The sequence below is a fragment of the Apodemus sylvaticus genome, chromosome 2 (genome assembly GCF_947179515.1).
Source record: "Apodemus sylvaticus chromosome 2, mApoSyl1.1, whole genome shotgun sequence".
In the NCBI taxonomy this organism is placed as follows: Eukaryota; Metazoa; Chordata; class Mammalia; order Rodentia; family Muridae; genus Apodemus; species Apodemus sylvaticus.
The window spans coordinates 116,606,519-116,622,524 of NC_067473.1; the positions used below are offsets into that span (position 1 = coordinate 116,606,519).

At 47.2% G+C, this 16,006-nt stretch overlaps 2 pseudogenes; both read left to right on the forward strand.

Annotated features, from left to right (window-relative positions):
- The first annotated feature begins 447 nt into the window (after positions 1-447).
- LOC127677521 (glyceraldehyde-3-phosphate dehydrogenase-like) lies at positions 448-1,460 on the forward strand (annotated as a pseudogene).
- A 12,408-nt stretch (positions 1,461-13,868) lies between these two features.
- The window catches only part of LOC127678045 (katanin p80 WD40 repeat-containing subunit B1-like), a 68,642-nt pseudogene continuing 66,504 nt past the window's right edge, over positions 13,869-16,006 (forward strand).

Below are 16,006 nucleotides of genomic sequence, written 5' to 3' on the forward strand. Positions count from 1 at the left end.
ATAGCCCAGATTTTGCCTTAAACTCACTACACAGCCAAAGATCACCTTGGACTTTTGATCCTCCTGCTCTGCCTCCCAGTGCTGAGATAAGAGAGATGAGTGTCATCTCAGATTTCAGGCTTCTATGGTAAGATGGCCAAGCCTATTACACTCACAGTGCTCTGAGAGTCCTGCACACACAGCAGTCAGTCAGTCTGCAGCCAAATCCTTTAGGCTGGGCCCAGGACCCAGCTCTCTGCCTTTCCCAATACTACCTGTTATCTTCCTAATCTAGAGGCTCCATGTCAAGGGCTTAGCTTTCCAGTTGAGAACTATTTCCAATTTTATGTGTAAAGGCAAATCAAGATATCCCTGTGCATTAAGAGTTTGAAGGTGGCTCTCTGCTCCTCGCTGCTCCAGAGACAGCTCCATCTTCTCACACAGTGCCAGCCTCATCCCATAGACAAGATGGTGAAGGTCGGTGTGAATGGATTCTGCTGTGTTGGGTGCCTGGTTACCAGGGCTGCCTTCTGCTCTGCACTTGCAAAGTGGAGAATTGTTGCCATCAATGACCCCTTCACTGTTGACATCAATGTGCCTCAAGCACATGGTCTCAATGCTCCAGTCTGACTCCACCCATGGCAAGTTCAACAGCACAGTCAAGGCTGAGAATGGGAAGCTTGCCATCAATGGGAAGCCCATCACCATCTTCCAGGAGAGAGATTCCACTAACATCAAATGGGATGATGCTGGTGCTGAGTATGTCATGGAGTCTACTGGTGTCTTCACCACCATGGAGAAGGAAGGCCAGGGTACACTTGAAGGGTAGGGCCAAAAGGATCATCATCTCTACCCCTTCTGCCAATGCACCCATGTATGTGATGGGTATGAGCCATCATAAATATGACAACTCACTCAAGATTGTCAGCAATGCATTCTGTACCACCAACTGCTTAGCCGCCCTGGTCCAGGTTATCCATGACAACTCTGGCATCGTGGAAGGGCTCATGACCACTGTCCATGCCATCACTGCCACTCAGAAGCCCTCTGGAAAGCTGTGGTGTGATGGCCATGGGGCTGCCCAGAGCATCATCCCAACATCCACTGGTGCTGCCAAGGCTGTGGGCAAGGTCATAACAGAGTTGAACAGGAAACTCACTGGCATGGCCTTCCGTGTTCCTACTCCCAATGTATCCATTGTGGGTCTGACATGCCACCTGAAGAAACCTGCCAAGTATGGTGGCATCAAGAAGGTGGTGAAGCAGGCATCTGAGGGCCCACTAAAGGGCATCCTGGGCTACACCGAGGACCAGGCTGTCTCCTACAACTTCAACAGCAACTCCCACTCTTCCACCTTTGATACTGAGGCTGGCATTGCTCTCAATGACAACTTTGTAAGGCTCATTTCCTGGTATGACAATGAATATGGCTATAGCAGCAGGGTGGTGGACCTCATGGCCTACACAGCCTCCCAGGAGTAAGAAGCCCTGGACTGCCCACCCCAGCAAGGACATTGACAGCCCTCGATGCTGAGGAGTCCCTGTCCCAACTCGGCGCCCCACACTGAGCACCTCCCTCACAGTTTCCATCCTAGACCCCCATAGTAACAGGAGGGGCCTAAGGAAACCTACCTACTCTCTTGAATACCATCATTAAAGTTCACTGCACCCATCCCCTCACCCCCCAAAAAAGAGTTTGAAGATAGGAGCTATCCAGAGGTACTTTATTTACAAGCTTGACTGATGACCCCTTAGAAGACCCAAGACCCAAATGTCTTCCAGCTTCCCGCTCTGCCCATGTAGGGCTTTGATATCCCCCCTCATCGCTGCGTCTCAGAGGCCACTGTTTTGAGAAAGGCTCTCTTTCCCATGTGTCTCCCCTGGGAAAAGACACCTTTCCAGAAGCTTCCTCCAGGATCCTTTCAGGTCCCAGCAGCCAACGCTGATCATCCACTGCCAGGGAGTGGCCTTGATTCGTTTACACCAGGATGATGTCTGGGCCCTCTGCACCTAGAGCAGGAGGCCGTGGCCTCTCACATGTGAACATATGAACAAATGGCTCCAAAGCATCAAGAAAGAAGTGTGGGCATGTCAAGATGGATGAGAGCGCTTGTCCCTCTGCATGCTCCTCAGCTCCGTCCACCTCTGGAACCCCAAGCTGGAGAACTCCCAGCTGCTCCCACAGTCAAAGGTCTGATTTTCCTGTGCTGTTTTTCAGTATGTTTGACACAAAATAAAAATAAATGCTCCCAAAACAAATGGATGGATGGATGGATGGATGGATGGGTGGATGGATGGATGGATGGACAGTTAACTGGGTAAGCTGCGAGGGGGACAACAGGAGGGACAGTGGATAGATTTCAGGCTTGCTTAGCCCCGCCCCTGCAGATGTGTGGGCAGCTTGAGGGAGCTGGTGGTTTGTTCTGGAGTTCTGATCCTGAGGCTGGGTTTGGCTGTGTATTCCTCTGACCGCATTGCTGGGATACAAGAATATGCTCTCTAGGAAGTAGAAAAGTGAGTCCAGCAATGAGACTAGAATCCAAATGTTGTGGCCAGGGTGCAGAGTGCAGAGTAGCGGGGCTCAGTGAGAGAGGTCCTATCACTGGAAACCCCTGCCTGTAAACACTTGACAACCCCGTGGACAGAAAGGGCTTTGCAGCTGCTCTCCCCAGAATCAATATCTATGCAGAGCCAAAGCCTCCCAAGGGAGCGTTCCAAAGTGTTGTGTCTCAGGCCACTGGGGAAGCAGGGAGGGTCTGTTCAGAACACTACAGTGCAAAGTGAGCTCGAAAGAGTCCTGAGTGTGTGTGTGTGTGGGGGGGGCGCACATGGGGCCAGAGGTCAGCCTTTGTGGCATTTTCTTTAATGGTTGATATGGAAGAGTCCAGTCTACTGTGGATGACCTACCCAGTCTACTGGGTAGGTGGTTTTAAATTAAATTAAATTAAATTAAAAGACCAAGATGAATGAACCACAGGGATCACACCAGTAAATGTCACCAGTCAGTTCCTGCCTTGAATCCCTTCATAATGGACTGCAGCTCTAAGATGAAATAACTGCTTTCTCCCTCCAAGTTGTTTTTAGCCACAGTGCTAATCACAGCAAAATAAAGCAAACTAGAACATCACAACTCTTACCCAGCACTGGATCCTGCGTGCTCCAGTAATGACCTACACACAGGCTGTGCCCACTGGGTTCAGTGGTGGCACAACCGTTATTGTGGCAACCACCTACTCTCTAGTTAGACTGGAGGCCTTCTTCACAGGAGGGAATTCACACATGGTACCACAAACCTAGTGGAAAAAGCGATGACTGTAGAGATCATGAGACTCGGGGGAACCCACTGTAGCTGTCTTGATAAACAGTCACATTGTCAAACTGCTTTCTAAATATTTATGTTTTGGGGGGTTTTTTTAGCCATTGATTTTTGCTGATTTCAACCTGAATCAGAGAAGCTTGTTACTGCAGTGGAAAATGGTTCATGAAGAGCTGAGATTGATGGCTGGAGAGATGGCTTGGCGGTTAGGAGCACTGACTGCTTCCTTCCTTCCTTCCTTCCGAAGGTCCTGAGCTCAAATCCCAGCAACAGTACATTGGCTCACAACCATCCATAATGAGATCTGACGCCCTCTTCTGGTGAGTCTGAAGACAGCTACAGTGTACTTAGATATTTAGATTTATATACTTAGATAATTAGATTATATTATATTCTTATATATTATATATTATATTATATATAATTACTTATATATTATATTATATTCTTTTATATGTTATATGTTATATGTTGTGTGTTGTGTGTTGTATGTTATATGTTATATTATATTATATTGTATTATATATAATTACTTATATATGATATTATTATATATTATATATTATATATAATTACTTATATATTATATGATATTATTATATTATATATTATATTATATAATTACTTATATATTATGTGATATATTCTTATATAATTAGATATATACTTTATATACTTAAATATATTTAGATACTTAGATTTTATAATAATAAATAAATCTTAAAAAAAATAAAGCACTAAAAATATTTTTTAATTAAAAAAAGAAGAGCCAAGAATGAGAGACTGTGCTCGGCCATAGCTGGGACATCGACATCGACCCTTCTCCGACCACAGCTCGGGGAACGTCAAGGGGAGAGGGGGCAGAAGGAGCAGAAGAGCCAGAGACAGGGAGGAAGCTGGAAGATGTCTGCTGAACGTGGCACGGCTGCAGCCAGCCCACGTGAGCTCACAGAATCCGTGGTTACCTGCACAAAATCACAGTAGCTAGAATTCCAGCATGGCAGGGGAGGCGCACAGGGCCCAGCCCAGATGAGGAGCTGTTGGGAGCTGGCAGCTGCTGAGGGAGGCAGAGCCACTGATCTCCGGGGCAGCGACCACAGGCAGGGTGCCCATGCCCCAGGACTTGGCCTCACGCCCTTGCACGTGTGAGAAGCAGTACCTGGACTCACTGGGCTTTGGGTTTTGGTTTTTAAAGAACTTGAATTTGGGAGGCAAATCTTTTGGGAGATCCTAGGAGTAAGATAGGAGAGAAGTGGGGCTCGGATATGATCAAAATACCTTATATATGTATCAAGTTTCCAGAAATGAAGACTATATTTATAATTTTTATAAAGAAGCCTTTAATTTCTACTTTTCCTGAGTGTGTTTAATTTTATCCGCTTATTTTTTGAAATTTATTTATATTAACGGTATGTGTATGAATGTTTTGCCCACATGTATATTTGTATACCACATGTGTATGTGATACCTACAGAGACCAGAGGACCCCTTGGAACTAGGGTTATAGATGGCTGTGAGCCACCATGTGGTGCTAGGAACTGATTGTATGTGCTCTGAAAGGTTGGTCACTGCTCTTAACCACTGAGTCACGAATATATAATTTTAAAAGCTGTGCTTGATATGATGGTTGTATCCGCAGCACTGAGAAGAGGGAGATAAGCAAATCCTTGGCGCTCATTGGCCAGCCGTTTCCAGCAGGGGCATGCATGTGCACACAAGCATATACATACATACATACATACATAGGCACATACACCCATGTACATACACATAAGCACATACACACATATGCATACATACATAGGCACATACACCCATGTACATACACATAGGCACATACACACATATACATGCATACATAGGCACATACACCCATGTACATACACATAGGCACATACACACATATACACATGTACACACATGCGCATACACAAAGAGACATACACACATACATGTACGCACATACATTCACACACATGTACACATGCCTATACATACACATTCACACACACTTGAGCACACATTACAACTAAGTTCACTGGAGGTGGGGGGCGTTGATGTTGAGTGTCTCTCTCCGCCATCCTCTCTCACCCTTAGATCTAAGAAGCACATCTCCAAAACCACCTTGCGATTTCATTTGCAAGATAGAGTTAGGTAAATAAGTAAAGCCACTCATGTACTTCACTTAATTTTTAAGCTTTCACGGATCTTTAAATGTTTTTGTAAATTACATTCTTTAAGTAGTGTGTCTTAGAATCATGCCATTGTATAGCCATTGTAGAGACACATATATGCCTCACTCCTGTGAGAAGCCTGCACCCAGGTACCGCCTCCAGAGTGCACAGTCCTTTTTCCAAACCTCTATGATGATGCGTGGGCAAGCTCGCTCTCTCTCTCTCCCTCTCTCTCTCTCTCTCTCTCTCTCTCTCTCTCTCTCCCTCTGCCCCCTCCCTTCTTCCCCTCTCCTCCCTTCCCCCCTTCTCCCCCCTCTTCTCTCTTGCCTCTCTCTCCTCCCACCCTCTCTTCTTCCTCTTCTGCCAAGGGAGGCCAAGTGCAGGGCGCCATCTTGGAGTTAGATAGCACCCCTTCCTTCACACCAAACCTGCTTGTATTTAGATCCGGAACTTCCACCTCTGGAACTCTGAACCTTACACTTCTGCAGTTACAAGTTGCCCAACCTGGACATCTGCTGTAAATTCAGAGACAAACAGCCTCTTGGTGTTCAGAAACTCAGGCTCCCCTCCCTTCCCCTCCCCTCCCCTCCCCTGCCCTCCCCTCCACTCTTTTGCCCTCCCCTGCCCTGTGTCCTAAACAGTCCTGATTCTTTTTGTTTTTCTGGAACCCGCTGTTTCCCTTCTTTATGTGGTTTCTTCAGATTGCTTCTGTGGGCACCCAGGACCCAAGCCATGCCCAACAATGGAGAAATTGCCATGAAGGATTTTTTTCTTGTTGTTAGTTTGTTTGTTATTCTTAATGTTGTTTTGCTGCTCTGGCCTTCCATTTTCCAGCAAGCACAGGATATAAACAATCATAAAAGAAGAGACATTGAATTCACGATGAAACCAAGAAAATGCAGACTGGAAATCACCTTACTTGTCCTGTGCAGAGAGGAAAGATTCTCGCTAGCCAGTGTGGTAGGTTATTTCCCAGAAGCCATTGGTATTATAAATCTGGGAAGCGGCTTGCCATGACAGCTCTGTGTGGTTTCGAGATGCTCATATGTGCTTCTCTGCCTTTTGGTTAAGATCATGAGATCTCCACATACTCTGCCCCACCTGTCTCACTTCTCAGTCTGCCATTTAGAAGTAGTGGGGGCTGGAGAGACGGCTCAGTGCTCAAAAGCACTTACTGCTCTTACATGGGGCCCAGGGTCAGTTCCCAGCTCCACATGGTAACTCACACGAATCAGCAACGTCAATTCCAGGGAACCTGACTCCGTCTTCTGTCCTCTGAGGGTACCACCCAGACACCTGGTACACAGACATACATGCAACCAAACACTCATACACATAGAAGAAAAATAAATACATCTATTTAAAAAAAAAAACAGAAGTGTTTGGGCTAAAGCGATGGCTCATTAGTTAAGAGCACTGACTGCTCTTCCAGAGGACCTGAGTTCAATTCTCAGCAACCATATGGTGACTCACAACCATCTGTAATGGGATCTAATGCCCTCTTCTAGGATGTCTGAAAACAGCTATAGTGTACTCACATATATTAAATAAATAAATAAACATAAAAACCAAATAAACAAACAAAACAAAGAGTGAAGTGTCAGTGTAAGCGCAGGGAAGATGGTATAGCATATAGAATATGCCACGGTATGGCATCTCCGTGAAGAAAGCGGAACAGCCTCCGTCAGTGCCAGGGAGGGAACTGCCGCAGCTCAAGCAGCCCTTCACTGCTCTGGCTTTGTGTTGGTTTTTGTCTTATTTGCTTTACTGTTTGTTTGCTTGTGGGACATTAAAGAATATCCCAATATAGCCCATGCTAGCCTGGAACTTGATTTGTAGACCAAAGTGGCCTCAAGGTCATGATCCTCCTGCCTCCTTAAACACTGGAATTACAGATAAGGGCCACTGTAGCCGGTTCTAATAGTCAACCAAATCCTGTGCACTCATCAAAGAAGAATAATGGCTACCTTTCACGGGGGATCTAATGTAAGGATATCAACAGAAAACTGAGCCAACAAGATGGCTCAGTGTGTAAAGTGCTTGCCATAAACATCTGATGACCAGAATTCAGTTCCTGAGGCCCACACAAAGGTGGTTGGAGAACTGACTCCACAAAGTTGTCCTTTAGTCTCTTTAAGCACATTATGGGGCGTGCACATGTACACACGCACATACATACATATACACGCACACACAGACATGCACACATATGCACATGCATATACACATACATGTGCACATGCACACATACATGAACACATATACATACATAACACATACATGCACACATACATGTACATATACACACACATGCATACACACATACACACATACCATACAATGATAATAAATACATATGTAAACTATATGTATGGAGAGAGAGGTGAAGCACACACAGACCTCTACTCACTGAGGTTCTTTTTTTTATTGAATATAATCTTCATTTACATTTCAAATGTTATACCCCTTCCCAGTTTCTCTCCTCTCTGAAAACCCCCAACCCATCCTTCTACCATCACCTGCTTATACCAGGAGGGCAGCAGCTGCTGCGACCACTTATGGTTGTGAAGAGAGCAGGAGGCCTGGGAGGAAGCACACTGCTAATTGTCTTGGTACCCACCCAAAAGCTTACAACAGTGACACTTCTAGAAGTATCACTCCACCTTCTAGAACACTACTTCACAAAACCGGCCCCCTAGAAATGGCCCTGACACAGCCTGCCAAGGGACTTTGTGTGGCATTCTCAAGAATTAATAAAACATCAGTTTTAAAAAAAATGTGTTTGCCGGGTACAATTATTGTCAGGACACAGTAGACAGAGGCAGAAGAATCTCTGGGAGTTCCAGCCCAACGTAGTCTGTGTAGTGAGTTTCAGGCTACACAGTGATATAGATGAATGAAATATTTAGTATGTGTCTGTCTGTCTGCCTGCCTGTCTGTTCATATGCATGTGTAGGCCATATGTGAGCCTTGGGGGTTGTTCTTCCGGAACCGTCCACCTCTTATTTTGGGGGACATAATCTCTTTTGGCCTAGAAGCTGTTGGGTGTACTAGGCTGGATGCCCCGCAAGTCCCAGGATTTGCTTGTCTCCTCCCGCCAGGACTACAGAGGCACCGCACCAGCTCTGCAAGGTGAACTCTGGAGGTCGGACTCCAGGACTCCTGCTTGTGTGGAAGAGCTTTACCAACTGGACCATCCCCACCTGCAAGATGGCCTTCACACAGAAACATGCAGAACCTTGACCGACCCGCAGAGAAATGTCAAGGATGGTTTTCAGGCTCTTCCTCCGCCTCCAGCCTGCTGTGTGTGGTGTGTCTCTTTTATGGTCTGTGAAAGGCTTTCTCCTCACAGCCTCACCTCCCTGGCCTCAGACAACAAAGCAGGCTTTGCTGCTTACACAAAGTGCTCCTTGCTTTCTTGATCCCTGAGAAACCCAGAATCCAGAGAACAATAGCACAGGACTTTTTTTTTCTCTCCTCCAATAAAAGAGAGATGACACAGAGGCCCTGAGGCAGCAGCTCCCTGGAGTGTGTTTTGACAAAGTCATCACTGTAAGCACACAGAAAACAAGCTCAGGACCATCTCTGTGGCCCTGCATAAAGCTGTGAGCCCTGAGGAGCAGACGCTTAGCCTTCCGTTCAGATGGCCTCAGAGCTACCAGTAGTGGGCAGAGGTGGTCCCAGAATAGATGCACTGCCCTGTCCCCAGCCTGGCCTACAGGCCCTCTAAGTGCTTCCTGTGGCCCCAGAAGCTTCTGGGAAAGACACAGTAGAATCTGTTTTTCTGCCCAGGCTGATCCCACCCATAGCCCTGAGGGTACAAATAGTCCTGTGGTTTTATAGACTTTTAGGATTTTTTTTTCTTTTCTGGATGAAACTGATGAGCAGCCAGATTTAGGAACCTGTTCTAGGGACTTCTAAAGTATTTATCCTCCTTTGAAATCTTTTTTTTTAAAGATTTATTTATTATTATATGTGAGTACAATATAGGTGAGTACACTATGTTCAAATGCACCACCAGAGGCCATCAGGTCTCCTTTTGGATGGTTGTGAGCCACCATGTGGGTGCTGGGATTTGAACTCAGGACCTTCGGAAGAACAGTCAGTGCACTTACCCTCTGAGCCATCTCTCCAGGCCCCCTTTCTTTGAAATCTTAAACCTCTCAGACAAAACCAATCTCACCACCCACCTGGGTCTAACATCTGCATTTCCAGGAACCTTCCAAAGGAGCCCATGCCAACCTGAAACCATCCCATCAGGATGCCTGGTGTCTGAAACTGGGGGGAGGGGGGCTTCTAGTGCCAAAGGGCAAATATGTGTCCGTCTCTCTGTTGTTAGTTCTGAGATTTACCAAAAACAGGACTGAGTCCACAATTGTGCAAACTCAAGCAAGCTGTATGAAAGTGCACTCTAGACCATCCAGTGGGCTCCCCTACGCCCCTGCTGGTTTGATGAAGTTCCTTTAATGGAGGAGATAAGGTGTTTGCAGGGGGTGAGAGGGTTGGCAGCTATTGTTAAGAGGATACAATGAAAAGGCAGGAACAAAGGCAAGGCTATGCATCTGAGCAGTCTGCATCAGACCAGAACTGAGCAGTCTGCATCAGACCAGAAACTTACTCTTGATTCCAGATAGAGGCCTTAATTAGCAGGGACTTGACATAGGACAAACAGGCTTATCCCTTAGCTAGATTTTAGCACCAAGCAAACTGTTTAAACTGTAAACAGAACTCTGATCCCACAAGATATATTCTCTGTTTTGGTCTTATTCTAACCTGTGAGGTATTTTTGTTCCAGCTTTGGTCTCACATTGTCTGTCTGTCTGTCTATCTGTCTGTTTGTCTCTCATTTTGTGTGTGTGTGTGTGTGTGTGTATGACATATGCCATACATATAATTTTCTTTTACAAATGCATTCCATTTCCATGACAAAGTCTAACATAAATTTTACATAAGAGATTAACAAATAGCGCTGTAGAGGAATGGCCCAGCAGCCAAGACAAAGAACCAGAGCTCAGTTCTCAGCACCCACACTGGGCGGCTCCAAAGCCCTGTCTCCAGCTCTGGGAGATCCGACTCCCTCTTCTAGCCTCTGTGAACTCTACTTTTATATGCACATAGCCTACCCCTCTAACAGACGTACATAATTAAAAGTAATAAAAAATAAGTCTTTTGGAAAAAGAGATTAACAAGCAGTGATAGAAACGATTACAAGGTAGTTTCATATAAGTTGCACAAATATGGTTTCTCTCTAAATATCTGATATTCTGTGCTCAGCCCTCTTGGGAGCACGTGAGGACGAGATGCCCGATGGGGTGGGGTGGCGAGAGGCTCGGGCACCCTGGCAGTGTTTGATACGGAGAGAAAGAGGGTGGTAAGGCTGCCCGTGGGCTGCTCGGGGTGAGTGAAGGTAAATATAAACCTGGCACCCCCTCTTCCCGGCTTCTCACCCCTCAGAGCTGTGGCCATGCTGATCTTTGCCATACAGCAGCACACGACCCTAGGAAACTGACAGACAGTTGACCCATGGCAGCTGCAAAGTGGAAATGATGCTGTCTGCCCAGGCCACCTGAGAGGACAGTGAGGCGTCGGAAGGCTAGAGGTGTTTGCACGGCCCCGGCACAGCTGTGCTGGTTACTCCCAGGCCCCGGCACACAGTGCCTTCCCAGGTGGTCCTCTGACTGGCTCCTGGCACTTAGGAGACCTTATAATAACCAACAGCCTCAGCTCCCATACAGTCACTGCTCTGGGTGTCAAGGAACATCTTATTTCATTTCTGTTGCTGGGGTGAAAATATCCTGACAAAAAACAACCTATAGGAAAGGAGGAGCTATTTGTCTCACAGCTCAAGGTTACAACCAGTTATCATGAGGAAGTCAAGACAAGAGCTTAAAGCATCCCACCCACAGTCAAGAGCAGAGAGACGACTGCACCCATGCTGCCTGCTAGCTTTCAGCCACTCCCCTCCACTCTTAAATAACCCAGGACCCCGCTGTCTAGGGAACGGTGACACCCACAGTGGGCTGAACCAAATAACAATTAAGACAATCTTCACAGACAAGACCACTGGCCAATCTGGTGCACGCTGTCTCAACCGAGACTCCGGTTTCTGATGACAACAGGTTGTGTCAAGGTGACAGCATAGTCAGAAGAGAGGGGAGGCTCAGGGAATAGATCCCTGGTTTGAGGAAAATACTGGAGAGAGGACTTGGCCAGTGCCCCCACCCCAAGATAGTTCCTTTAGTAAAGCATGCCTGCGTGACACTAAGCCAGGCTGCAGAGGAAAGACGTAAGGATTAAACTATCTAAGTGTGGCCTGAACCTCATCAGCCCAAATCCTGGCTCTGTGGAGTAGTCACTCACGACACTTTACCTCAGGTGCCAGACACTCATGCCCACAGCATCCTCTCCACAGCGCAAGTTCCTGCCATAAATTTCCCTTCTTCACTGGAGTTCAGCCATAACCTCAAAGAAACAAAACACAGATCTTTATTGTTTTTTTAAATGTCTTTAGTGCCAGACGTGAAGGCACACACCTTTAATCCAGCACTCAGAAGACAGAGCAGGTGGATCTCTATCACTTATAGGCCAGCCTGGTCTACATGGTGAGAACCTGTCTCAAAACTTAAGTAAATACATACATACATACACACGTACATACATACCCACATATAGCCCTGCTAAGTCAGTTCTCCTCCTGTCCCCCCGCCCCCCCCCCGTGTGTGTGTGTGTGTGTGTGTGTGTGTGTGTGTGTGTGTGTGTGTGAAACCCCAACTGGCCTCACATTCTTAGAAACCCTCCTGTCTCAGCATTCCAAGTGCTGGGATTATGGACATAAGTCACCACACTCAGCTCCTTCTGTCCTTTGTAAAAGGGAATTGCTTGCCTGTTCTTAAGTGCCCTTTGTTATAAGCTACGCAATTCATCCCTGAGTGGTCTCTGAGTAGCCCAAGAACTTCCCCGCCTCTTACCATCTTGTTCAGAGTATTGGACTACAGTGTCTGCTGCAGGGCTAGGGAACAGTTCAGTCAGTAATGTGCTTGCCACACAAGTTCAGTCCTGAGAATCAGACCTAACAAGTTGGGGGCAGGATGTGCTCTTACAGCCCCAGTGCTGCGATGAAGGCCAGCAGGGAGCTGCCAGATCCCCCCTTGGACCCCCTGCCAGACTGCCAGACCCATCTGAGTTCCAAGCCAGCGAAAGACCCTACCTCAAAAGACCGCGGACAGTTCCTGAGGGACACCAAGAGATGTCCTCTGACCTCCACTCTCTCTCTCTCTCTCTCTCTCTCTCTCTCATTTATTTATTTTTATGTGCATTGGTGTTTCTGCCTGAATGTCTGTCTGTCTGTCTGTCTGTCTGTCTGTCTGTCTGTCTGAGGGTGCCAGCCCCTCCAGCACTGCAGTTACACACAGTTGTGAGCTGCTACGTGGGTGCTGGGGATTGAACTGGGGTCCTCTGGAAGAGCAGACAGGGCTCTTGACTGCTGAGCTCTCCCCCCAGACCTCCCTCCCCCATCTTTATTTTTAAAGTAGATTTTATGACCAGATTTGTTTTCTAATATGCTCATCTCTGCCTCTATTTAGAGTAGATATTCACATTTAACTATACACATAGCTAGTGCATTTGTGTACGCCCCTGACATTTTCTCCTGCCTGCCCTTTGTTCTCTCCTCTCTGCCTTTCCTCGTTGAGTGAGTGAGTGATTTTATGTTTTGAGTAGCCCTGGCTGACCTGAAACTCACTGTGTAGACCAGGCTGGCCTTGAACTCAGAGAACCACCTGCCTCTGCTTCCCCAGAATCCACATTAAAGGAAGGAACCACATAATTGGCCCTCTTTTTCCTGTTGCTGTTGTTTATTTTATCTTAATTTTTATGTAACTCTATGTTATTTCCACTACTGGGTTTTTTTTCTTACTTTTTGATTAGAAAATATAATCTGTCTCCAAATATTTTACTTAAAAGAACAGCGAAAGGCTGGGGAATGCAGCTCAGTGGTAGAGGGCCTGCCTAGCATTATGTGTGAGGCCCTAGATTCACCCCTCAGCGCACATGCGCACGCGCATGCGCAGGGCCTTCCCACAGCATCCTTCCGTGTCCTCCCCTCCTTGGTCCCACTGTCCCTGCGTATTCCAGCACATGTGACACGCGTGCTTTCCTTCCTTCCCCTCATACTTTTATATCCACTCCTAGACCAGTGACAGTAGGTTTTTATCTAAGACAGGGAGGGGAGGGGAGGGGAGGGCAGGGAAGGAGGGCAGGGAAGGAGGGGTTATTCTGGCTTTGGAAGTGAGATTTTCACGATGCATGCACAGATTTGAGGTGAAGCCAACTCCCCCTCCCACATATGCTGCCCAGTTTGAAATTGTTTCCGTGCCCTTCAGCCGTCTTCTCAGTACGACGATGACGACTGTAAGTTTTGAGCTAGTGAAGCATCCGTATTCCAAGGAGACTTGCATGGCATTTCCTCGTTGGAATAGAATTTAGGCAGTGTGGTGGTGCATGCCAGTAATTGAAGACTCAGGAGCCTGAGGCAGGAGGACCACTGTAAGTTGGAGGCCAGCCTACACTGCAGGGTGACAACTCTGTTTCAAAACTAGAAATAGAATTCAGGATTCTCCATGAGCTGACTCTCGTGAGGCACATCTCTCCACACAATTGTATTACATGTGTAAAACACCCCCTAACCCAACACGCCGTCCTGGTGATGTGAACCACCCACTTTCCCACTTTCCAATCTTTTGTGAATTCTATTATTGTTTTTTAAATTATGTATATGTGATGTGTGTGTGTGTGAGTGTGTGTTTATGCACATGGGTCTATGTGTGTGTGTGTATACAAACATGAGTGAGTGCAGTTGTCTGTGGAGATCAGAAGAGGGCGCCAAATCCCTTGGTTCTGGGGTCAAAGCATGCGGAGAGCCACTGATGCTGGGTGCTGAGGGCCGAGCCTGATCCACCAAGGGTCCACCCAGAGCACTCTTAACTGCTAAGTCGTCTCTCCGGCCCTGGCTTTGAATCTTCAACGATGCTTTCTAAACACAAGTGTACAACTTCCATGCTCCTTGTTTGACAAGAACATTCTAGGTTTTGCCACAAGCACTGTTCAGTGTCAGGAAGGGTTGGCCAGCAGCCTATGGTTTCCTTGCCTTTCCTATTACGCAATAAGCCTCAAAAGAGCCTCCAAACATTTACTACAGTGTTTCTATTTGTTACATTTATTCATGGGTTTGTGCGCACACACCTGCCACAGTACTCATGTGGAGGTCGAAAGACAAGCTGCCGGGGTCAGTTTTCTCCTTCTGCCATCTGGGTCCCAGGGGTCTCACTCAGGACATTAGACTTGGTGCAAGCACCTTCACTGACTGACCCAACTCCCTGGTCCCACTTTGTGACATCTAATAAAAACCCGCTAGCCAGACATGTGTGCCTGTCTATCCTCCCAGCACTGGAGAGGCTGAAGCAGGAACACTATACCCTACTTGCAGTGACAGGCTGTATCCCTTGAAGTGCACACCAGAATGAATTCTTCCTTCCTTAAATTGCTTCTTGTGTGGTATTTTGTCACAGCCAGGGAAAAATAAAGTAATACATATGGGGGGGGGGTCACATCCTGCTTTGGGAAGTATTACTGTAAGACCCAACGGAGCAGGTCCTGCAAGGGAAACATGTTTGAACCAAAAATCTCTTGGGGTGCTATCCAGTCTTCAACCACCTAAGGAAGGAAGCTTAGACTTATCTCTACGAGCAAAAGATTTGCAGAAGAGCAAGAATAGGGGAGCACTTGAGAACCTCTACTTCTGGGCAAGGCTGTGTTACACCAGAGTTGAGGACCAAGGGGTGTGTCACAGCGCTGGGTTCCATGTAAGGCTGTAAGCCAGAGGCCATGTGACAGAAGGAGCTCCCACAGAACCCCAGAATGTTCGTGAAGAGACACACTGTCCTGAAAGAGGTCCTGAGGAGTCTAAGGGAACCACGCTCTTCCAGGCGTGCTACCAAGCAGCAGTTCCGGGGAGGGGTTTCCCCCAGATCCCAGCAACACACAGTATCCCTCACTCAGGAGTGCGCCTCTCTAGTGTGTTTGTCAGAGAAGCACAGAGGAAACCAGGCACAGTAGCGCACATCAGTAATCCCAGCTCTTAGGAGGGTGAGGCCGGAGGATGGCAAGTTAAAGGCCTGACTGGACTACAAGGTGAGAGCTTGTCTCAACACACACACACACACACACACACACACACACACACACGCAGGGCACTCTGGAACACAAGCCTCCCTCCTGGCTTCTGCACCTCATTGGTCTTTTCTGCAATGGCCCACCCTCCTGTTCCCTGCTCCCTGCAGAGGTGTGGACATCAGCCCTATGGTTCCTCTAAAGGGCAGCCTGACAGAGAGTCTCTGTGCCCACACAGGAAAGCTCTGTGTATCCCGCTGCCCACCACAGCCTCCGATAAAGCCACACTGGGAAAATGTCTTCCAGGTAACAAACATGGCTGGGAGAGCGTGGGCTGGCCTGGAACAGTCCCCAGATGGGAGCGTCAGGCT